The sequence below is a fragment of the Pangasianodon hypophthalmus genome, chromosome 6, assembly GCF_027358585.1.
Source record: "Pangasianodon hypophthalmus isolate fPanHyp1 chromosome 6, fPanHyp1.pri, whole genome shotgun sequence".
NCBI classification, from domain to species: Eukaryota; Metazoa; Chordata; class Actinopteri; order Siluriformes; family Pangasiidae; genus Pangasianodon; species Pangasianodon hypophthalmus.
The window spans coordinates 30,330,976-30,355,975 of NC_069715.1; the positions used below are offsets into that span (position 1 = coordinate 30,330,976).

The following is a 25,000-nucleotide window of genomic DNA, read 5'->3' on the forward strand; positions in this document are numbered from 1 at the left end:
ATTTATCTTTTTCCGCATGAATATTCTAGACTCTAACACACTGCAAATCTATAAAGTTGGTAATAAAACACAACACAGCTAACAACTCTCCACCCCAAAGTTGATTATCATGACAATGTTTTTTATAGATTAACATTTAATCTATATTTAATGCTGTGGAACGTCTGTGAAGCAAGTTAGTTCCTGTTGTCACTTACGTTATAGCAGCTATAAACAGTCATTCCCTCACCAGCCTCTCTTTATTCGCAAAAAAAAAACGCAGCTTGTCATGTTACCGAGAAACCACAAAGAAGCGTAAACTCCTCTGTCCTGAAGATGATGGAAAACAATCTTTCTGGCAGTGAAAATCAGTAAACTTGCTGGTTCTGTATGTTTAGAGATAATACTTTTTAGCTGTTTCTGAAAAACTGTATTTCTGAATAAATGTTTGCTAGGCTAAGATACAGTGAAAGTGGCGTCTAAACGAATTTCTTGTCTCTTTCCTGACAACCTGAAGTGCAGAATCATTACAGATTTGAGTATCACAGAAATGCAGTAAGTCTGTTAAATCACCATTAGACCACAACCTACTCCCATCAAAGACTATCAGATTCCTGTAGGACGTGTTTGGATCATTAAAATCATCATGTATCTAGAATACTTCACCCTTGGACCCTTTACAGTGTCATAGTAATCCATATGGAATTACACAAAGCCATTACAAACCATTAGGAACCATTACAAAACCACCAGGAACCAGGAGAAACCATTAGGAACCATTACAAAACCACCAGGAACCAGGAGAAACCATTAGGAACCAGGAGAAACCTGTAATGTTTTCTACTTTGTATTTGTGATGATGATACTGAGCTGTTCAAATTTCAGAACCTATCCAGAATACAAAAATGTATGTATGTGTGTGTGTGTGTGTGTGTGTGTGTGTGTGTGTGTGTGTGTGTGTGTGTGAAACACTGATTTCCCTCTAGTGTGCCACAACAGGGATGATCTTCAGCATTGGAATTAAATTGCCACATATTGCACTTGCAGTCTGCCATCTGATATATAAAAACCCAGTTACTCAGACCGTTGACTTGCATTATTGTGACCCAAATTATTTCATAAAATTCATTAAAACACACAGCACACAGAACATTACTGAACAGTATGGATTACTTTCTGGATTCTGTTCAGTGGCTCGAGTCATTTCAGACTGTTCAGTTAAATGATTCATTCAGATTCATTCAGATTCGTTCAGCTGCACAGTTTACCCAAATGTGCAGCCTGAATTATGTGCAGAATTATTTTTCACACCCAGACCAGCACACACTCCTACTGCACGCTCTGAAACACTGCAAGTCTTATCACGAATCTTGGTCATGACCTAAATAATTCACTGAATTCTTTGTTCTGACTCACTGGATGAGAGAGGAGCGAATCTCTGCCATAACCAAAAAGATTCACTGGTTTAAACACTGACTCAGTGATCGAAAGAGGAGTGAATCATTTGTTTAGTTAAAAACTGACTCTCTAAACAAGAGAGCAGTGAATCTCAGTCATGACTGAAATGATTCACTGATTCAAACACTGACTCTCTAAACAAGAAAGGAGCGAATCTCTGTCAAGACTGAAATAATTCATTGGTTTAATGGTTTCACTGACTCACTGAAGAGAGAGGAGCAAATCTCAGTCATAACCAAAAAGACTGACTGATTTAAACATTGACTAAGTGATCAAAAGAGGAGTGACTCATTCATTTATTTAAAAAAAATGACTCACTGAATGATAGAGGAGCGAATCTCTGTCATGACTGATATAATTCACTGATTCACACACTGACTCAGCAGTCAAAAGAGAAGTGAATCATTCAATGATTTAAAAAAAACTGACTCTCTGAACAAGAAAGGAGCAAATCTCTGTCATGACTGGAATAACTCATTCTTTAAACACTGACTTGCTGAAAGAGAGAGGAGCGAATCTCTGTCATAACCAAAAAGATTCACTGATTCAAACATTGACTCAGTGACCGAAAGAGGAGTGAATCATTTGTTTAGTTAAAAACTGACTCTCTAAACAAAAGAGCAGTGAATCTCAGTCATGACCGAAATAATTCACTGATTCAAACACTGACTCAGCAATCAAAAGAGAAGTGAATCATTCACTGATTTAAAAAAAAAAATGACTCTCTGACCAAGAGAGGAGCGAATCTCTGTCTCTGATTCATTAATTTAAACACTGACTCGCTGAATGAAAGAGGCACAAATATCAGTGAAAACGAAAAAGATTGACTGATTTAAACATTGACTCAGTGATCAATAGAGAACTAAATTTGTTTATTTAAAAACTGACTCTCTAAACAAGAGAGCAGTGAATCTCAGTCATGACTGAAATGATTCACTGATTTAAACACTGACTCTCAGAACAAGCGAGGAGATAATCTCAGTCATAACCAAAAAGACTGACTGATTTAAACATTGACTAAGTGATCAAAAGAGGAGTGACTCATTCATTTATTTAAAAAAAATGACTCACTGAATGATAGAGGAGCGAATCTCTGTCATGACTGATATAATTCACTGATTCACACACTGACTCAGCAGTCAAAAGAGAAGTGAATCATTCAATGATTTAAAAAAAACTGACTCTCTGAACAAGAAAGGAGCAAATCTCTGTCATGACTGGAATAACTCATTCTTTAAACACTGACTTGCTGAAAGAGAGAAGAGCGAATCTCTGTCATAACCAAAAAGATTCACTGATTCAAACATTGACTCAGTGACCGAAAGAGGAGTGAATCATTTGTTTAGTTAAAAACTGACTCTCTAAACAAAAGAGCAGTGAATCTCAGTCATGACCGAAATAATTCACTGATTCAAACACTGACTCAGCAATCAAAAGAGAAGTGAATCATTCACTGATTTAAAAAAAAAAAAGACTCTCTGACCAAGAGAGGAGCGAATCTCTGTCTCTGATTCATTAATTTAAACACTGACTCGCTGAATGAAAGAGGCACAAATATCAGTGAAAACGAAAAAGATTCACTGATTTAAACATTGACTCAGTGATCAATAGAGAACTAAATCATTTGTTTATTTAAAAACTGACTCTCTAAACTGACTCTCTACATTTGTTTATTTAAAAACTGACTCTCTAAACAAGAGAGCAGTGAATCTCAGTCATGACTGAAATGATTCACTGATTCAAACACTGACTCTCAGAACAAGAGAGGAGATAATCTCAGTCATAACCAAAAAGACTGACTGATTTAAACATTGACTAAGTGATCAAAAGAGGAGTGACTCATTCATTTATTAAAAAAAAATGATTCACTGAATGATAGAGGAGCAAATCTCTGTCATGACTGATATAATTCACTGATTCAAACACTGACTCAGCAGTCAAGAGAGAAGTAAATCATTCAATGATTTAAAAAAAACTGACTCTCTGAACAAGAAAGGAGCAAATCTCTGTCATGACTGGAATAACTCATTCTTTAAACACTGACTTGCTGAAAGAGAGAAGAGCGAATCTCAGTCATAACCAAAAAGATTCACTGATTCAAACATTGACTCAGTGACCGAAAGAGGAGTGAATCATTTGCTCAGTTAAAAACTGACTCTCTAAACAAGAAAGGAGCGAATCTCTGTCAAGACTGAAATAACCCATTGGTTTAATGGTTTCACTGACTCACTGAAGAGAGAGGAGTGAATGTCAGTCATAACCAAAAAGATTCACTGATTTAAACACTGACTCACTGATCAAAAGAAGAGTGAATCATTCAATGATTTTAAAAATTGACTCTCTGAACAAGAGAGGAGTAACTCTCTGTCATGGCCAAAAAGATTCACTAATTTAAACACTGACTCACTGAATGAGGGAGGCACAAATATCAGTCATAACCAAAAAAGATATACTGATTTTAACATTTGACTTAAACAATGACCAAAAGAGGAGTGAATCATTCATTTATTTAAAAACTAGCTCGCTGAACAAGAGAGGAGTGAATCTCAGTCATAACCGAAATGATTCACTGATTCAAACAATGACTCAGTGATTGAAAGAGAAGTGAATCATTCAATGATTTTAAAAAACTGACTCATTAAATGAGCTAACATTAAAACCATTAACAACTAGTTAACATTACAGCCAGTCACAAGGTTCACTATCAAGCTAGCTAACATTAGCTATTATATAGTGTAGTTATAACCATTAGCCACGGTAGCTAGCAGGCTAGTTCACATTAAAACCATTGCACAGGTTCACTAGCAAGCCTGCTAGCATTGCTTAACTTCTATATTGTGCAGTTAAAACAATAACCAGGTTCAATATAGCAAGCTAGCTAACATTAGGTTAATAATTATGTTATGTACTTAAAACATAAAAATATAAAAAAAGCTATTATATTATGCAGTTAAAACCATTAGCAAAGATTGTAAGAAGTTTGGCTAACATTAATCTAAATGATATATTGTATAATTAAAATAGCAGCCAGATCCGCTAGCAAGCTAGTTAATATAAAGTCAGAAGCTAACTTCAATAGCAAGCTAGCTGTCAATGTTTAATTATTATATATTTTTCTTAAACAGTAACTAGATTTGCTAGCAAGCTAGTTAAAATTAACAAGGCAGCAACAAGCTAAGTTGAAGCTAACTGGGCTCACGAGCAGGCTAATCTACATTAAAACCATTAGCCAGCTTTGCTAGCAAACAAGCTAACATTAAGCTAACTGTTATACTGTGTACTTGAAGCAGTAGCCAAGTTCGCTAACACGCTACTAAATGTTAAAACCAGTAAGAGGAACGTTACCTATTAGCTATTATATAGTGTGTTTAAAATTAAGGTCGCTATTATGCTGGCTAACATTAAAGCTAGTACAAAGGTTTGCTAGTGAGGTCGTTAGCAATGCTAATTCACACTGAAATCATTAGCCAGGTTAACATTAAGCTAACTATTGTGTGGTTAAAATCATTAGCAAAGATCATAGGGAGGTTGACTAGCATAAATCCATAAATCCTTAAATCTAAGCATCACGTTATTTATTTATGTATTTTAAACATAAACAGTAGATCATTTTGCTAACAAGCTAGCTAACATGAAGCTAACTGTTATACAGCATGGCTAAAACAATTAGCAAGGTTGTTTAGCATGTTGTTAGCCCTCAGTTTTGCAGATTGTGGTGTTATTGTGTGATAAATGGACATTTTATTTTCAGCTGCATGAAGATACAATCTCGATTCATCACCATTTTCTGACATCAGGCTGTTTAGCGAGATGGTGATATTTATCCAGCACTTGTGATAAACGGATGCTGCGTGTGTATGAGGATGATGATGATGATGATAATGATGGTGGTGATGGTCCACTTGAAAGTGCAAAAAAATAAACAATTTCTGAATATTAATGCATAAGGAGGAGAAAATGATCTAAACTCCACCAAAGAGGACATTTTTCAAAACATGTGAAATTGCTGGATGAAACACAAAGGCTAAAACGATGTTCATTATTCTTTAAAGTGCTCTGCAATGTTTTATGAAATAAAAATGTGCTGCCTTTAGCTTTTTTTTAATGAATATTAATTAGAGTGTTAGTGGCTTTGGGTGAAAATTAGATCTGTAACGCAGAGGCTCGGTATTGCTTTGTGGAAAACAGCGTTTATATCAGCGGAAGCTGCGGTGTTGTGCGTTTTTCTGCTTTCTCACACCTGATTCTGCTCATTAGCAGGCTGAAGATGAGCTAATATGATCAAGCGGCTGTGTTAAAGCCGAGAAAACACAACACTGCACTGTGTTATATATACTGCACTATATATAAATACTGCGCTTTATCATTCCTGCCTTCCTGCATGACCTTTATATAAAGTTCATTGTGATTGTTCACAGAAAACTGCACAGTAACACTGTCTATGAAGCCCATGCTCATAATGAATTATAGCCCCATTTATAATTATTTATAAGCAAGTATTACTGTTCTATAAATACATTTATAAAGACACATCAAGATCTATACTTCATTATAATCACAGTTATAGTTACATTTATATTATTGTTATAATTATGTATAAGTGATGCACTTGTTTTTCAATGTCCATACTCATAATGCATTATACACCGATTTATAAGTATTAATTAGTCAAACCTATGGTTCTTATGTATATATTTATAAAGATGCAGCATCATAAATATATACATGGAACCATAAGACTTTATAAATGTATTTATAGAAAGGAAATACTTGCTTATAAATAATTATAAACGGGGCTATAATTCATTATGAGCATGGGCTTCATAGAAAGTGTTAACAACTGCACCAGCTCACTCTTTCATAAAAAAAAAAAAAAAAAAAAGATAAATAATTCTAAAAAAAATTTAATTTAATTAATATGAATTTATTGTGAGTGTGTGTGTGTGTGTGTGTGTGTGTGTATTCCCGGCTCACACCCAGCGTTCCCGGGATACACTCCGGATCCACCGCCACCCTGACCAGGACACGGCGCTTACTGAAGATTAATAAATGAACAAATGATTTAGAGCAAGATTAGGAAGAGGAATAACAAGAATCTTTCGGAATTCCGTCGCATGACGTGAATGCTGCGTATGCATTAAAGTGCAGAATTATCTGTACACTGGATTTACAATGCATTATGGGTAAGAACAGCTGAGCTTCGTACTGTAAACACGGAGGAGTGAATGAGATGTGACAGAGAGTCTGACAGCACGACTCAGGAACGAGAGCATTAATGAATTATACATGTGCTGTAAGTCTGACTGTGCTATAAACATGAATTATACATCAATTAACCTACAGCTTCGGGAGCTAAAATGGCTGACCTCTGTTTGGGAAAGGATGAGAAAATAATTTAGAGAAAATGATGGTGGGTGAGTTAAACTGGCCTACTTACAGAGAGAGGGAGAGAGAGAGGGAGAGAGAGAGAGACAGAAAGAGAAAGACAGAGAGATAAAGAGAAAGGCACAGAGAGAGAGAGAGAGAGAGAGAGAGGTAGAGAGTGACTAAGGTAAATAAGAAATGAGATAGATAAGATCAGAGAGAGATAGAAAGAGATACAGACATAGAGAAAGAGTCAGAAAGGGAGAGATAGACAGAAAGACAGACCGAGAAAGGGAGAGATAGAAACAGAAAGAGACAGAAAGACAAAGAAAGGGAGACAGATAGAGAGAGCAATAGAGAGTGAGAGACAGAGAGATATAGTGAGATAGAGACACAGAGAGACACAGATAGAGAGTGAGAGGAGCAAAGAGATAAATAAGATAAGAGACAGATCAAAAAATACAAATAGAGAGAGAGAGAAATAAAGATAAATAAGAAAAAAAGAGAGACAGAAAGGGAGAGACAGAAGGAAAGTGAGAGAAACAGAGATATAAAAATGGGGAAGACAGAGAGAAAGAGAGAGAGATTGAGAGAGAGAGAATTAAAGATAGATAAGAAAAGAAGAGAGGCAGAAAGGGAGAGACAGAAAGAAAGAGAGAGAAACAGAGAGACATAGAGAAGGGGATCAGAGAGAGAGAGAGAGAAACAGAGAGATGGGGAGAGAGAGAGAAACAGAGACATAGAGAAGGGGAACAGAGAGAGATAGATGGAAACAGAGAGACAGAGAGATGGGGAACAGAGAGAGAGAGAGAGAAAAACAGAGAGATGGGGAGAGAGAGAGAGAGAGAGAGAAACAGAGATAGAGAGAAGGGGAACAGAGAGAGAGAGAAACAGAGAGATGGGGAGAGAGAGAGAAACAGAGACATAGAGAAGGGGAACAGAGAGAGAGAGATAGAAACAGAGAGACAGAGAGATGGGGGGGGAGAGAGAGAGAGAGAGAGAGTGCTGCAGTGCTGAAATCAATAGTGGAGTATTTAGGTGTCAGGAATATGAGTGGAGCTTCCTCTCCTTGTCCAGCGTCTCTGTGTTGCTTATCCGTCTCTTCAGCTCTGTCTGTATTCTCTCCACCCAGAGCCGCAGAAAAGCTACTTACATGATTTTGCTACATGTTTAACCCCAAAGAAATGTCATTTATTAAATATTCTGCACAGGCTGTGCATCTAGCTGGAGCCTAAAACCAGATTCTGAGTTACTCGTCTTTCTTCTCTCGCTCTGCTCACAGCCTGAAGACTGGAGTTCTCTCCTGAGTGCACTTAAACATCTACAAACACTGCGCAAGAGCTATGTGCAGGAGTGTGTTTTAATCCTGTACACACATCATGCAAGGAATAAACCACTGTGTGTGTGTGTGTGTGTGTGTGTGTGTGTGTGTGTGCTGTTTTATTCCTCTTATACCACAGCAACTTGGCAACAATTTTTTACTCATTAAAGATCGACACTTTTAATGTTGTGGAACGTCATGAAATGAGTTAGTTCCTGTTGTCACTTATGTTATAGCAGCTATAAACAGTCGTTCCTTCACCTTCCTCTCTTTTACTCTTTCTTCAAGTTAATAAGACAAAAAAAACAAAATGCAGCTCGTCATGTTACCGAGAAACCGCAAAGAAGCGTAAACTCCTCTGTCCTGAAGATGTCGGAAAACTAAAAGTTTCAGCTTGACTGACGCTGGAGACTCCTTCCATAAATGTTAAATATAAACGTCCTTGTGAACGAGCTGTTACTATAGAAACGATAACCTAATAGAACGAGTGCATTAATATAAACGTGCACTACTGTCAGAGCTGCTATTATAGAAAATTAATCACCACCTTCTGACCAATCACAATCCAGAACTCAGCAATGGTAAACACTGCCATACATTTAAAAAGTTGAGATCCCTTTAGGGTTCTTCGGTTGTCCCTCTAGAGGAACCATTAAAAGTTTCTACGCAGGACCTAGTGTTTCTCAGTCACAAACAGTAGAACCTTTTTTGGAAGGGAAGAACCCTTAATTATACAATGAACCCTTGAAGAACCCTTTTTTCTAAGCGTGTGTGTGTAAGTGTGTGCAACAAACTCTTACAATCTTTCTTCTTAATACCTGGAACCTGTCAGGAGTTTAATATTTAGGTTCTTGGTACTTGGTCCAAGGCTTCTTTACAGGTTCTTTAAGGGTATGTTGGATAATTAAGGGTTCTAACCCCCCTATAAGGGTACTGATAGGGAAATACTCTGTTATAGGGTTCTACATAGAATCTTTAAGGGTTCCCTCCTAGAAGAACAACCAAAGAACCATTAATGGTTCTAAATCTTCAAATATAATAATAATAATAATAATAATAATAATAATAATAATTTTTAAGAAGATTAAGTCTTTAAACTGTCGGGGTCCATCTTTTAGAAGAAACAAAAAAGTTCATCTAGAAGCTTAATGGTTCTTCTGCTTGTCCATCTGAAGAACCATTGAAAGTTCTATGTTTTATGTAGAACTTTATAAGAGATTGTTTTCCTATCAGAAAGGATTGCAAGTACTTCTTTGCTACTTGGTACCCTCAAGCACCAAGGGTTCTTCAAGGGATCTTTAAGAGATCATTGGATCATTCTTTAAAGCAAAGAGGCTTTCAAATAATTTTCAAAAAACTTCTAAATCCCAATATTTGGTGACCATGTAAACCTCGGCATCGGTTCTCGCAGGTTTAATCAGCGAGAACGCAGCTGGTTGTGTGTTCCTGCACTTTGGAGAACCTCTACAGTTCTTCAGCAGACTTGATTTCTCCATGATGAATGACTGATTTATCTGAAACATGCTCTAATGCTGAAGATATTTCTGACATTTTAACGTTCATCAAATAAACATCTAGACAAAACATATGTAGGATATTTAGGGGTTCTAATACTTTTGCACACTATGTTAAGTCTACGTGTTCTCCTTTGTCATGCTTCACGCGTATTTTTTTACTCATCGTAAATCTCAGGTCAGGTTTCTAGAAGGTTCTGCTTAACGCCGTGTTTCAGTAAATTGTCCCTCAGTCTGAATCGACACCTCGGTGAAGATGATGATGGATCTTTTTTCTTTCCAGCAGAACGCACTCGGGTTCTGATCCTCCACGTCGCCGCCGCAGCAGGAGCTGATTGATAATGATTGTGGAGGGAATTATCCGATAATTTCAAGAAGTAGCATCTAGCATACAAATAAGCTGCACTGAAGGCTTGCAGAACTGATTTATTTCAGCTATCAAATTCTAAACGAATGATTTATTCTGTTAATATTTATTATTTATGATTTAATTAAGGACATGATTTGAATCACTTTTTAAGGAAATCCTCAAAATATTGTCATATACTGAAAAATACCGTGCAATATATTTATATTTCTTCTGTAATGCCTGGGAAACTGTTTGCTTGGTGCCACTTTTTGTGCTCAGGTTTAAGTCAATCAATCAATCAATCAATCAATCAATAATTAATTAAACAATTAATTAATTAATTACACAGTCAATCAATCAATCAATCAATCAATCAGCTAAATAATTAATCAATTCACCTTGTGCACTACTGTAGGCCTTTTTAAAGTTTAAAATATTGAATGAAATGTTATATATTTTTTTATTATATTAAATATTTAATATTATATAATTATAATGCTAAAAAATAAAAAATACACTATATATATATATACTATCAAAATGCTTCTCATTATGATCTGTCTATTTTCACATTGCTAATGAAAAGCAGCAATAATCTGCATATTATAAAATATATTTATATGACATACTACATAGTATACTTTAAGAAATATATTTTTACATTATTTTAATTTTATATCTTAGTATCTTAAATGTTATTGGCTGCTTTTTTCGCATTCAAATAACAACAAATCAAAGCAGAAAGAAAATTATTTGCAATATTGTACAGTAATTTATATATATTTCATATTTATTTTGAATATCTTGAATCTCAGTATCGTGCTTACGTCATTTATTTTAATTATCGTAATGAAATACAGTATAATTCATACGAAAAGTAAGACAAGCTGCCCAAAAAAGTTGTTAATGCTTTCGACAAAAATTAAATAAAAATCAGTAAATCAGTGTGAGACACACAACCTCATGAGGGAAAAAAATCCTGTAAATCTTACTGCAAATTCTTTACAATAAAGTTCAATAAAGTCATTTTATAAATGTAAAATTATATCTCCTGTAAAATGATTCAAAAAATTATAATAATGCTGTAAAATTACGGAGTAAATATTTAACAGTAGTATTAATTCCCTTATTATTGTAAATGTGATTTGTAATGAATTTAAATTCATTCTTGCATGAGATTGTTTTTAATTAGCGCTTGTTTGGACATGTTCTTACACTCGAGTGATATTTCCTGAATGATATCTTGATGAGGTTGTGTGTGTTGATAGAGATAAAGTCGTGTGAAACCTCTCCACGCTGAAAGAAATGTTAGTGAATAAAACCATTAGCCTTGAGATGAAAGGCACGCATAAAAGCAAGGAGTGCTGTGAAATGTCCTGCACTCTTTCATCAGCAACGTCAACAACAACATGAAATAAATTCCCTTACAGAGACGTTTCCTTCCCTCGAGAACTTTGCTGAGATTTGATATCCGATGTACCATTTCCTGTTAAAATCTTTCTCATGAATATAAATGCCAGGACTTCTGAAATTACACCGAAGTGGAAATCATTTTTTTTAAATTCATCTTCATGATCACTTTGGAGCGGTGAGATTGTTGAGGTTATTTATATCTCTAAAGACGTCTCCGTGTTCAGGACGTAGGAGATCATCATTCATCTCTTTCTTCTTATAGGGAACATCACAAGCAGCTGATGATTGCAAAGCCATAAACATTCGCTCGAGATATACTTCTATACGGTAGAGTGTGAAAAGTTTTAGCGGGTTAACGTTAAGCAGTTGTAGCTTACAATTCTTACAATTTTATTTGTTCAAAATAGAAATAAATGGCTTTGGTTCACTGCAGTTCCTGTATATTTTTCTTGAGGTCTTGAGAAAATGTCTTCAGCTTCATTAACTGGGAGATTTATTTCCTCTTAACCTGCTTATAATGAACACTTTTTATATTTTTACTAAGAGTGGAACGATAGTAAAATGTGTTTATTTAAATCTCAAATCTCACAATGTATGTTACAGAAAGTTAAATATATTGCAATAAATTAACAACTGATTAATTACATATAATGTCCAGTGCATAACTTGAGTATCAGATATTCAGGTACATAGTAATTTCTGAAAAGTGTGAATTTAATTTTCATAAATTAAATGAAATAAATTGAACTGAGTATTGGGAACACTACAGAGGTGTAACACAATGACACTAGTAAGTGTATCTCTATCTGTTTATTCATCTCTACCAAACTATCTTTCAAAACAATAAAGTTTTTCCCAAATTAAGGAATTGTTGTTTATATAGTAAGATTGTTGTCCTGATTATAGTAAGAGTAATATCTAAAGAACGACTGGTTGAACGTTTGTAGGATTTATCTGGAGTAATCATTGTAACCTAAAGATGAACCAATTACATTTTAGAATTGATCCAAACACAATCAAGGTCACAGCAAGGTCACATGTATGAAATAGATTTCTTCTGTATAGCTTCCTCTCTCTGTTTGGAGCATACTGTATTTTAAGTGTAAGAAGAAGGACTGGACTTGTTGGCGGTGGAGGCGTCGCCGTCGTCACTGCTGGCATCGAGGTCTACTTGGTTTGGGTTTGTTACAGTCCAGAAAAATCAGAAAAGTTCGCCGGACACACTGTCAGAATCAACATGGCGTCAACATGGCGTCCTTTAAACTTTCATTATAAAGTTTGTATCGTTTTCCGGAAGGATTTTCTTTTAATGGAAAAAAGTCTGCGTGAGAGATGTGGAGTCACAGCTCTATAAATAAAAGCAGATTTATTTCTTTTGTGATGGAAATGTGGTAGAAATGTGGTTTTATTTTGGAGCGGTGTATAGGTCGGCCTACTGGAGCAAACCGCTGATGATAAACGAAACACGAATAGCGCGTCTCCTATCTGTATCACGTTTAGAACTTGGCCTTTATCCGTGTGAACCTGGCAAGCTTTCTGGAAAAAATAGTGCGTCTCCTATTCCTATGTGTATTTACATCCATTTATAATATAATATTATTCTATTCAATCTAAATGTATTTGTATTACAGGTAGAAATCTGCATCAGTCCAGTTCATAATTGTTCTTAAATATGTGAGAGGTGAGTACAGGACTGTTTTTTTTAAATGTTGGATGCACATTTTTGTATAAGTTTATTGGGTTCCATTTCCCAAAACATAAATATATAAAATAGACATTTAGTCTCTTAGTAAAAACCACTGGATGTTCACGAGAGCTGATGAACATGATCTCTGTTTGTCCCGTGAGCTTCAGTCTAGTCACCTAAATAGTGCTCCTCTTATTCATATCTGTATTTGTATTTATTTACAACACAATAGCTGTTCATTACCAGTAATGGATTCGTATTCAGTTACGAGAAGATTAACAATGAAATGATCTCCTCGCACGCCAAGTCCGTGTGACTGTAATGGTGTTGATGCTGATATTTCATTCTGTGTTATAATGACTTTCTCTGTCTATTTCACGAATATTTTGCCAAATGAGATGCCACGGAGACATCCATCCTCCATCAGTGAATGGAAAATAAGACCTCATTGGTCGCGTTTTGTCTGCTGCCTGTTTGTGTGTACAGCATTGTGTTTACACACCAGAGATTTGGACTGCGTATTTGTCTGTGATGGTCTGCTGTTCTGGTTAATTGCCATCAAAATCCCTCTTCTATTGTCTCCGAATGTATTAGATGAGATTTAGGGAGAGACGATGTGCCCAGAGAGCAGGGCTGTGGGATTCAGGAAATAATCCCTCTCTCATCAGCACAGCAATAACACAGCATTCACATTTCTCTCCGAAACACTCAGAACATTCAGTAGCAACTGAATGAAGAAAAAATCTCTTAATCATTTTTTATGACAAAGTAATAACTGAATAATGCTGCTGAGAATCTGTATTCGGCTTCCACATGCACGGTCTTGTCATACACACAGATGAGCCAAATCTGAAGTAAAGTAAGAGACTTTGACTTTTATTACTGACATGAAAGAAAAAGATTAAACACATTAACGAACTTGACGCCCAAATGAGAAGAGAAAATACTGAAAATTAGATACTAGATGGCGATATGTAGGTAGCATGAAGACTAGCTGATCATGTGATCACACGTTTAAACAGTTTATTCGTTCTGATGGTCGTTCTTTGGTGTGTTTGATGCTTAACAATAAGTGTAATGTTTTTTTTTTCACCATCCAAAAAGCCCACAGTCCCGTCTGCTTGTTTCTGATTGGTCAAAGTTCACCTAAATAAAATCAGAGCAAAGAGGAAGTAGTGTGTAACGATGACACGATTTGGATCGATGCATCGATTTAAAAGGCAAATACTGAAATGAATCAAGGCAACAATCATAACTTGTTTTTTATCGAAAAGGACAGACAACTGGTGCGTAAAAAACATTTTTAAATTGATAATAATAATAATAATAATTAATAACCGGCTTGCAAGGTGATTTCTCTACATAGTCAGCATTTGCGAATTAACGTAAGATTCTGAACAAAACTGGTCACATATTAATTGAAGAATACTAAATCATATCATATCATATCATAGTACCATCACATATTGAATCTGCTTTAAGAATTCGAAATCATATCGTATTTTGTTGAAGCCTGAGGTGCTATGGCTAAACCTGAAAGTCTGAATCTCTCTTGTCCAAGCAGCATGTAAGTCAGTAGTTACGCCTGAAGCCTGAACTCTGATTGGGACCTTAAACGGTTTACCGGTTGCTACGGGAACAGAGATGTTTCGGCTCGGACCTGCCCTCTATCGGACGTCACGTTTAATCCTCCACATGTACAAAAGGTACTCGGGCGACTGTGTGAACGAGTAAATTGTCTCGTGATTGAACTTGAAGGAGAGTCTGTGCAGAAATGAGGATTGAACTGAAGCAAAAAGAGTGGAGAGAAGAAGAGAGAAGGAAAGGAAGAGAGCGATACAGGTGCTGTTACATCCATCACACACACTAATCCCTGTTTCAGATTGAACAGAGATAACACTTACTGCTGGATTACATCATCACTTCCATTTAACACACTCATTCGCTCTCTTTAAGAGTGTGTGTGTGTGTGTGTGTGTGTGTGTGTGGGGCACATGTGTCCTTCAGGGAGCTCATTCATTCAGATTCTTCCAGAAAGTTCCAGTGGACTGCACAGTCAATAATATCAGACCTATAAACCTGATTATGACGGCATGATGGAGAATTATAAACTCCGAAACAAGCTGATCTGTTGCTCATGTTACTACACAAAACAATTTTTCTGCATCTCTGCAATTTTTATAAATAGTGTTACGCCAGGACACTGAATACACTCATATTTCAGAGTTTGAGCCAATGCATATTTAATAAACGGGAAGGAAAATAATGGATAACATCAGATACGCAAATAATGGATGGTGCATAATTTCTGCTAAAGGACTAAACCTAGATGCACACACACATACAAACACACACAATATTTCTCTTTGTTTCTCTTTGTTTTCAGCCAGAAAAGCTAAATTTAAATTCAGCGTGAAGAGAAGCATAATAATTTATCTGTCACTGACCTGAAAAATGATGCGATGCACAATTACGACATACTGTATATAAGGAAAAAGTTTATAACTTTTCACAGATCATGTTTTCAACAATAATAAATCTTCAGAGTTTGAACCATCCACAGTCCTCTCTACGCTAACTGCGTGTTAAAACACTGCAGGTTTTACGGTATAAAAAAAACTGTACAAAAAAAAAACAATCTCCAACCACAACATGTGTGTTTTTTCCTGGAACTCTATTATTTTAGTGAAAGATCAGGATTTGGATGTTAAAGGAGCATTAATGATTATTATCTGTACCGAATGTAATAATGATAGATAAGGTGAGGTTCTTACGTTTGTCCGTTTAGAAGAACCCTTTAACACTCTATGTAGAATCTTACAGCATGTTCCTCTTTCAAAAAACAGGGTTCCAAGCCAAACTTTAGGAAGCTAGAACCCTTAACCACTAACAGAACTCTAGAGAACCCTATAAAGATAATCGGATATATTGTACTTTCATTATTATTATCATTATCATTATTATTGTTGTTATAAAGAACCCTCAAGGAACACTTTTTTCCCCCATGTGTGTAGATCAACCCCTGCTATAATGTTGGAGATGTTTTATTAGTTGTCCTAATAGAAACATTCATCAGTTCCTCAGATTAAAGCGTTCAACTCCAGCTCTGGTCCCCTGAACTCTAGAAATTTCAACAACATGGCGACTGAAACATTGATAGAAACTAATGAATGTCGTCTTCATTAGAGTGAGGAGCTGCAGAGAAATCTACAGAGAATATGAAGCGCTGCTGTGAAACACTAATTAACTGTTCGCAGATTGCAATGATGTGGGAAAATACAGAAGAAAATAAGACTGGAAATGAATTCACTGAGAGGGAGAACCTCGAGGAGAGAGAGAGAGAGAGAGAGAGAGAGAGAGAATGGAGTTGTTATTTTGGGAAAATGGAGCAGAGGAAACACGGAAAACCAGATCTGTCTCAGTCGGAGACCCGAAGAAGTTATTTAGAGAGAAAATGAAATAAAAGGAGGATGAAACCTTGTTCCACTCTGCTGTTCTACTATTTAGGAAAGTGAGAGCTTTGTGTCCTCCTGCTGTGGAACCAAGGAACTGCAGAAAAGAGAAAGCCAGGGATATAGAGGCAAATCCAAAAGTATTGGCACCCTTGCCACATACTATTTGGTTGTTCCTTAAACATTCTACAACAATATCAGAAAAGGAACCAATTTTTGGAAGCTAAGATCCCTTAAATATCCAATAAACCCTTAAAGAACTTTTAAGAAGAACTACTCACCCTTAAGAGTTTTAAAGAACAGCATTTTGTCTCAAAAACATATCTGGTAAAACTATTTAGACTCACACTCATGAGGGTCCAAAAAAAAATCCAGAAGGATTTTATTTTTTGTTGCAAATGTATACCAAGGCTGAAGGTTCAAGGTCAGTAAAGTGCAGCCTTTTTTGCTGGTTTGCTCAATGATTAAAATTTTCCAAAAGTAGTCTGCAGGAACGACCTCTAAAAAATCTTCCTCATAAAAAATGTCTTTGTCTAAAAACAAGCATTTAATCTCACAAATATTTCTCACAAAACTACTGATACCATTAAATCCAAACAAATCGTTTTCCATTAAAAGAAAAACTGTTTTTATTCCTTACAGCCTCCAGAAACTCTTTTGTTGCCTTCCAATTCAAATTTGAATGTTTTTGTCGTCCATCGCCGTGGAGAAAATCAGAACTCTTTCAGCACAAAAGAGACGTTTGTTGATCTACATAAAAATAAGTAAACAGTTAAACATAGCATCAAACACATGCAGGGCTGAAATAAGACGTTTCACAAGTGAGGAACAGTTAAAACTGCGCCAGAAAGAGAACATGTGAGTGAACAAGATCCTCTACAAGTGTCTCCAACCTCCACAGACATTACAGGAGGTATTAAGTGTACGGAAAGTGTATGGAATACTGAAGTGTAAAGAATTTGGATTTATATGGGATACCAAAGTGAATCAAGTACTGGACTGTGCAAAATACTAAAGTGTATGGAATACTCAAGTGTATAAAACACTAAAGTGTATGAAATACATAAGGAATAATCCACGGCTAGGTGTGTGTTACACGATTTTAGTGCATGACATTGTGGAGGTAAAGAATCACCTGACGCACAGTGGAGTGCATTAAAATCGTGTAACACACACCTAGCCGTGGATTATCCCGATTATACCGCGCTCGCTTAGCAGCATTGAGGAGTTAAAGCTGTCACTGATGCTTGCAGAGCAAAATTGACTGATAGGATAAAAATAACAGTGAATTTTTCTTTAGTTATTTTATATACGGGTCGTCAGATCTAGAATTCTGTCGCTCTAAATCATACACAGAGATAAAGTAGTGCAATAAGATTACATTTATTTGAATGAATTATAATAAATACTTATTAGAGAGAGAGAGAGAGTGTGTGAATTACCTGCATCTGTGCCGCGTCTCTACTAATAATGAAGCTGTGAGTTTAACTGTAGCTGTATGTTGCTATGGCTACAATTGTTTATAAGCAGGGCATTACCTGTCAATACCTGTGCAATCAACACACACCTTCCAGCCAATCAGAATCGAGTATTCAGACAGACAACGGTATAATAATGTGTTACAGAATGCCCAAGCGTACAGAAGGAATAACACCACAGACCGTACTGATATACGAAAATAATGCACACAAGGGGGGTGTGATGTAGCAAGACGCACAAGGGGAGTGCCGCTTCCCGCCATTTTCATATAACACTACAGTCTGGAGTGTGTATTTCTGCTTATATCACAGTGATTTGTCAATGATTACAATGTTTAATTTATTAATGAGTGACATCATGCATTTAAATGGTTTATGGTTAGATTTAATGTGGTGGAAAGTCCAAGAGACAAGTTAGTTCCTGTTCTCACCTGCTGCGATAAACAGTCATTCCCTCATCGGCCTCTCTCTCTCTCTCTCTCTCTCTCTCTCTCAAAAAACGCAGCTTGTCATTTTACCCATAAACATGGAAAGCGTAAAAAGCTCTGTCCTGAAGACTTTCCTGAGCTGAGAAACTTTATAAAGCACTGTGACTGTTAGAAAGAGCTTACAATCACAACTCCTTCCATATATATTAAATATCTCACCAAATCAACGATAACATATTTTAATTTGTTAAACAACATGTTTTTAAATCTGTTTATTATTATTCTTAGTTTATGTGGAGCGTCTGCTGTACACGTCCCTATGAATGAGCCGTTACTATAGAAACGATAACGTATGAGAACGAGAGCATTAATATAAACCTGTCGTTCATGTTACAGCTGTCTGAGCTGAAAATAAGGCACATCTTCTGACCAATCAGATTCGAGAATTCAACAGCACTGTGGTAGGATGAAGTTGATTGAACACTGAAAAGTAAAATGGAAAACCAATGTGTAGGAATACTGAAGTCTTACGGAATACAAACGCACGGAATACTGAATTGTACAAAATAAAGAAGTGTTCCTCTTACAGGAAGAGTCTCTGTGGTTGGGATTCTGCCCAGGACTGAACACAAGGCTTCACTAGTTATTTACTCTAAGGGTACCATTTAAAACGTTTTCACCAAAGGTGCCAATAATTACAACATTTGTATCTTTCAGAAAAACAAATACAGTCATGAATGGATAAAGATCTGATTTCTGTCACGCATTCAGGGTTTGATGTGTGTATTAACCAGAGACGCATTGTTGTTCCACAATAAAGCTGCCGAAACAGCAGACAGCTGAAATAAAGACGCCACCCGCTCTGAGAAAATGTGCTGACACGTCAATCGCTTCTTTCTGTATTAGCCATTAAAGCTGACAGCATGTTGGTGAATGGTGTCAAAACACACCCGAATGTGTTATGATGTAAAAATATCTCACCAAAATTGTCTCACTGAGGGAGTAATTAACGATAATTATGACTCACAGCTCCAGGTTCATGACAGACACAGGCACGTGCGGATGGGGGGATCTGTGGGGGCTTTGGGGGGGGGGGGGGGGGGGGGGGGGGCAGTTTGGTGGGGGTGGGGGTAGGTGACTGGGGTACTTGTGAATCTATCTTTTTCTAATTTACACCCAATGTGAGAGAACAGTATTCCGGCTCCAGTGTGACACAACAGAAAAGCGTTCGCCGTACCGTCAGTAGATCGTGAGTTCACGTCCTGACAAAACCACAACCATCCGTGGCCGAGGGTCCAGGGAGCTTAAATCGGCCATGTGATCTGCGTGGGAGGGGGCATACTCTCTCCCCTGTCAATCAAAGTGACACTAGCCAATCATGGGCATCCGTGAGCTCATGTATGCGTAAGAGGGCAGATAGCGCTGTGTGTGCTATGCTGCCCTGTAGTGGAACAATATTCCATACAATATTTTCAGAAAAAGTTTCAAGCCAAACCTTAGACACCAAAAGACACGTAGACAGGTTTGAACGTAAAGTTGGCAGTGAGTTTTGAGTAACAATTTCAATGTAGCTGTAATTTATAACGTAACTCTGACACCTAACATGAGAGAACGGTAGTCTATACTGTTTAATGAAATGGTTCCAAGCTGTAACAGCAGTAGCGGGAGTAGTAGTAGTACAAATTATGATAATTAGTTAATGTTAGTAACAGTAGCTCGGAGTATGGAGTAATGTTATAGCCTAGAGTTAATGAAGTTAAAACCCTTAACCACCAAAAGGCACATAGTCTAGTTTGACTGTAAAATTGCTTCTAAGTTTCACAGTAATAAAAAATGAACAGCTGCACCAACAGTTTTGGCCACATTGTTCTTTCTTTGAATGAAAGAAAGAAAGAAAGAACTTAATTGAATGCTGCACAGTCTTAGCTTAGATTTCTCCTGAAGTACAACAACATGTACAACTAATTATGTTCTGTAATTAGCTAATTACAAAAACCTGTAATTAAGGTAATGACCTCCATGTAGCAGTGCACCTGCTAAGGTATCAGGAGTACGTACTGATCATTTCGTTTTTTTTTTTTTACCTGGAATTTCCTGTTAATTCTCTTGAGATGAATCATGAATCGCTAGGAAATCGTCCAAAATCAGGAAAACTAAAGGAATATTTGACTGTATTCAGAAGAAGAGAGCCGATTATATTGATTGATATTTGCGAGAGATGCTGCAGAAGCAGATAGCAGTAGAGGTGTGATCTGAAGCGGGAAACAGATTGCTCTTCCCGTCACCAGACTCCTGACCACAGCAACAAATTCTCTCCTCCTGAAAGCTTAATGGTTCTGTATTTCATAACCGATGTTTCATTTTTTGCACTTTAGGAAGTGTTATGTCCCGCCAGCCGTACCTCCAGATTCACAGACGATGACCGATGAGACTGTAGACGTTCTGATTTCTCTTTTTAAACCACACGCATGATGTCAAAAACAAGCTGCTTTGATTAATGTGTTTGGGGGAAAAAAAACTGGGGATGCATGTAGGAAATTAAGCTAAGCTAAAATAATCATTCTAACTTTTGTGTTTTGTGCTAATCACTTGCAAATCTAAGAGCTTCATACATGTATATTAACCACAAAAATCCTTGCATGGGTCATACATTCACTTTATCTCACATACACACACACACACACACACACACACACATACACACACATCAATCTCCAGGTCAATCACATTCTTGTGCACATAAAAACATCTTTGCTAAACTTTATCAAATTACACCACTACGACTCTCAGATGCTTTGCTTCTCTAAACAAATTAAAATTTAATTCTTGTGGAATTAAACAGCAATTTATTCTTTAAAAAAACAAAAAAAACAAAAAGGATTTAAAGTGCTAGATTTCCTGCTTTGTTAAACTTTAATTCACCAGACTTCATTTTTCCACATTTCCTTCAGTTTCACACAGACACAGAGGTGGAACCCACCGGTCCTGCAGGTGACATGAGTTAATTATAAAATGAGGCCTAATGATTCATGATCGGAGACAGAGACAACTAACGGAGTGTAAAATTAGATTAAACAGAGCCGATGGGGGGGACGTGCATTTCTTCTTTAATATAACATGTCATCTGTTAGCGCCGTGATGCTGAGGCTCGTAAAGAGGCAGAGCCGTAATAAACACTAAAATGAGTTATAATCAGTCTTAGCTTGTAGAAGAGAGGCGTGGGAATTTAGGCGTGGATGCATAATGTACTAGTTAAGGAATAAAACACTGCGTGTGTGTGTGTGTGTGTGTGTGTGTGTGTGTGTGGTGCTGGTTTAGTAAAATAATGAATGATGGAGTTACTGTTAGCTGATTATTTTCCAATAACAGCACGTCCTGAAATGTTTTATTCCTCGTATACTACAGCTGTGCCAATGATAACATTTTTTTATTAATTAATTAATGACTTATTCATGAATTAATGAGTTAATGAATTAATGTCATTTTTGTCTGTTTATAGTTGCATCTAATGTTGTGGAACATCCAGTCGAATTTTTCTCACCCGCCTCGTTTTTTTTTTTTTTTTTTTTTTACATATTTCTCCCTCTTGAAGATAATAAGACAAAAATAAAAACGCAGCTTGTCGTGTTAATGAGAAACCGCAAAGAAGTTTAAACTCCTCTGTCCTGAAGATGTCCTGAAAACTTCAAGTTACAGCTTTACCTCTGACTGTTACAAAGCACTGACACTGGAGACTCCTTCCATAAACGTTAAATAAACACATTTCTCTTTAACCATATCAATGATTTTTGTTAAAAGTGTGTTTATGTGGCGCGTCCGCTGTACAAGTCCCTGTGAATGAGCTGTTACTACAGAAATACTATAATAGTCAGAACAGGAATCATTTGATTCACGGACAGTCCACAACATTTAATGTAGCTATAAATGGATAAAAGCATGACATGTTGTTCTAACTGAAAAATTGTAACCGTGCTGTGGTGTAAGAGGAATAAAACACTCGGGAGCTTGCTGTTAGAGGAAAATAATCAACTTCAGGGTGTTAATAGTGACTCTGCTTCATCACACCATCCCTTCATGTCACAATACAAGCACCACACACACACACACACACACACACACACACACACACACACAGTGTTTATTCCTTACTTACAGGGTTTATTTAGAAGTTTGGTTCAGTTAAATTTGTGTTTAAATGGACATTGCGATGGTTTTTATTGCACAGATCTGGCAACCAGGTCAGTTTGTTTACTCCGTGTGAATGAATGCGGCTTTGACCGAGACTCTGCCACATAATCACAGGTTTATAAAAGTTAATGGAATGTTTTTTGGCTGGAATTTTTTTTCCTGGATGTTTATATGAAGCAGGGTGAGAGGAGGCCTCACTCAGCGCTCTGCTCCTGAGCTCATAAATACACGCCTGTGTTTTTTAGACGTCTATCCCTACCTGTTTCCATCATTTAGCTCCACACATCACCTCCCCGTTACATCCCTCCACTTGTTAAATCGATTTGTTCTGCAGAGTTTCTGTCTAGAGCTGGTTAAAAATGCAGCAACACGAGTTTATTGGTTTATTTTAAAGCGCTGAATGCCTGAGCACGTGTCCGAATCCATAACAGTCTGTGATTCAAATTCAATTTTAGCCCCTAAAACTACAGACACATTTTCAGTTATTCACCTTAAAACATATTATTCAGTTACGATTATAAATAATTCAGTAAATACAGTGAAACTTTTGCGAGGTTTAGATCGTCAAGTGGTGCTTTACTGAAACATACGAAAAATAAAGAAAATGGCTTTTGGGTTTTATTTTTAGTTTAGGTCGCTTTATGCTTTAAAAATACAAAACTCCTCAATATTCATCACACTTCTACAAAGATTAAAAGCTTTACACACATTTTTAAACTCAGGCATTTAACCCATTCATACACATAATATTTAAAAATACTTTATAAGCAGATTCTTTAGGCGTTTGTTTTCTTACTTATGTTGAAAGTTATGGATTGTCCATGTGTAGGAATACCATGAGTCAAAAGGATTAAACAATTAAATAATTAAAATTAATATAGCAATATTCTTGACATACAAAATGTCTGCAGTTTGAGACTCACATGAATCTTCAATTATACAAAAAAGAAAGAAAGAAAAATTAGTTTTTTTAAAAAAAATAAAAAGTTAAGGTTTTTAATTTAATTTGGGATTATTTTGTGTAGAAAGTTGGTAAAGATGTACCAGACGTCATGTCCACCGTGGACAATTCCACTCCAGACCACCAGAGGGCTCTCTCACTCATTTTGTTGAATTTCTTCTTTTGTTGTCTTTCATTTCCTTCCTTGATTGCGCTCACCTGTTTTGTGTTTCCCCAATTAGTTCCCTATTTAAGTTCTGTGTTTTCCCTCCTTAGTTGTGGAGCATTGTGTGTGTTCGTGTGCTTGATATGGTCGCTGTTACGTTACATTACGTTATGTTTGCACTGTGAGTGGCTTTTTGTTTTCATGTTGAGTTTTCTTTTCTTTTCCAGTCTTCGCTTGATTTTTTAGTTGTTTTGTTATTAATGAAATTCTGCAACTGCGTCCGACTCCCTGGATTCCGTGACACCAGAGACACAGGGAATGACAAACAGTCCGGATAGTTTATGTTCAGTTACAGTAATGGTGTTAAGTCATTTGGAGGTGATTTACGTACATCTTATATTTTCCTAAAAACAGCCTTAAATTGATCGTCCATAAATATTGACACTGTGCATGAAAGGGTTAAAAGGACTTTTCTTTTTAAATAATCATTTGCTACTAATAAATTAATATTCACTCATAAAATTATGAAATTGTCACTTTTGATAAACACTATATGGCCAAAAGTATGTGGACACCTGACCATCACGCCCGTATGTGGTGTGTTAAGCACACAAAAGTTTTAAGCATACAATTGTCTATAATGTCTAATATTATATATACATGTAATATTTTTATGCTGTAGCTTTATAATTTCCCTTCACTGGAACTAAGAGGCTGAAACCTGTTCCAGCATGACAATGCCCCTGTGCACAAAGCGAGCTCCATGAAGACATGGTGTGTGAAGGTTGGAGTGGAAGAACTCGAGTGTCCTGCACAGAGCCCTGACCTCAACCCCACTGAACACCTTTGGGATGAACTGGAACACCGACTGAACCCCAGACCTCCTCGACATCCCAACATCAGCGCCTGACCTCACTAATGCTCTTGTAGCTGAATGAACACAAACCCCCACAGCCACGCTCCAACATCTAGTGGAAAGCTTCCCAGAAGAGTGGAGCTCATTATAACAGCAAACACACGGGAATAAATCTGGAATGAGACGTTCAACACGTACATATGGGTGTGATGGTCAGGGGTGCACAAACTTTTGGACATATAGTGTGTATATATTTGTGTGTGTGTGTTTGTTTATTCTCACTTTTCATGTTGACTGCAAAATACACTCTTTAAGGAATAAAACACTGTGTGTGTGGTGCTGTTATAGTAAAATAATAAGCACTGGCATCAAAATACCACCCAGAAGTTGACTATTTTTCTATAACA

General features: G+C 36.6%; 1 protein-coding gene across 1 annotated transcript in view; it reads right to left on the reverse strand.

The window, feature by feature from the left end:
* Positions 1-25,000, reverse strand: part of tspan4a (tetraspanin 4a) — a 120,976-nt gene that overhangs the window by 87,100 nt on the left and 8,876 nt on the right. The gene's annotated exons all lie outside the window — the stretch shown is intronic.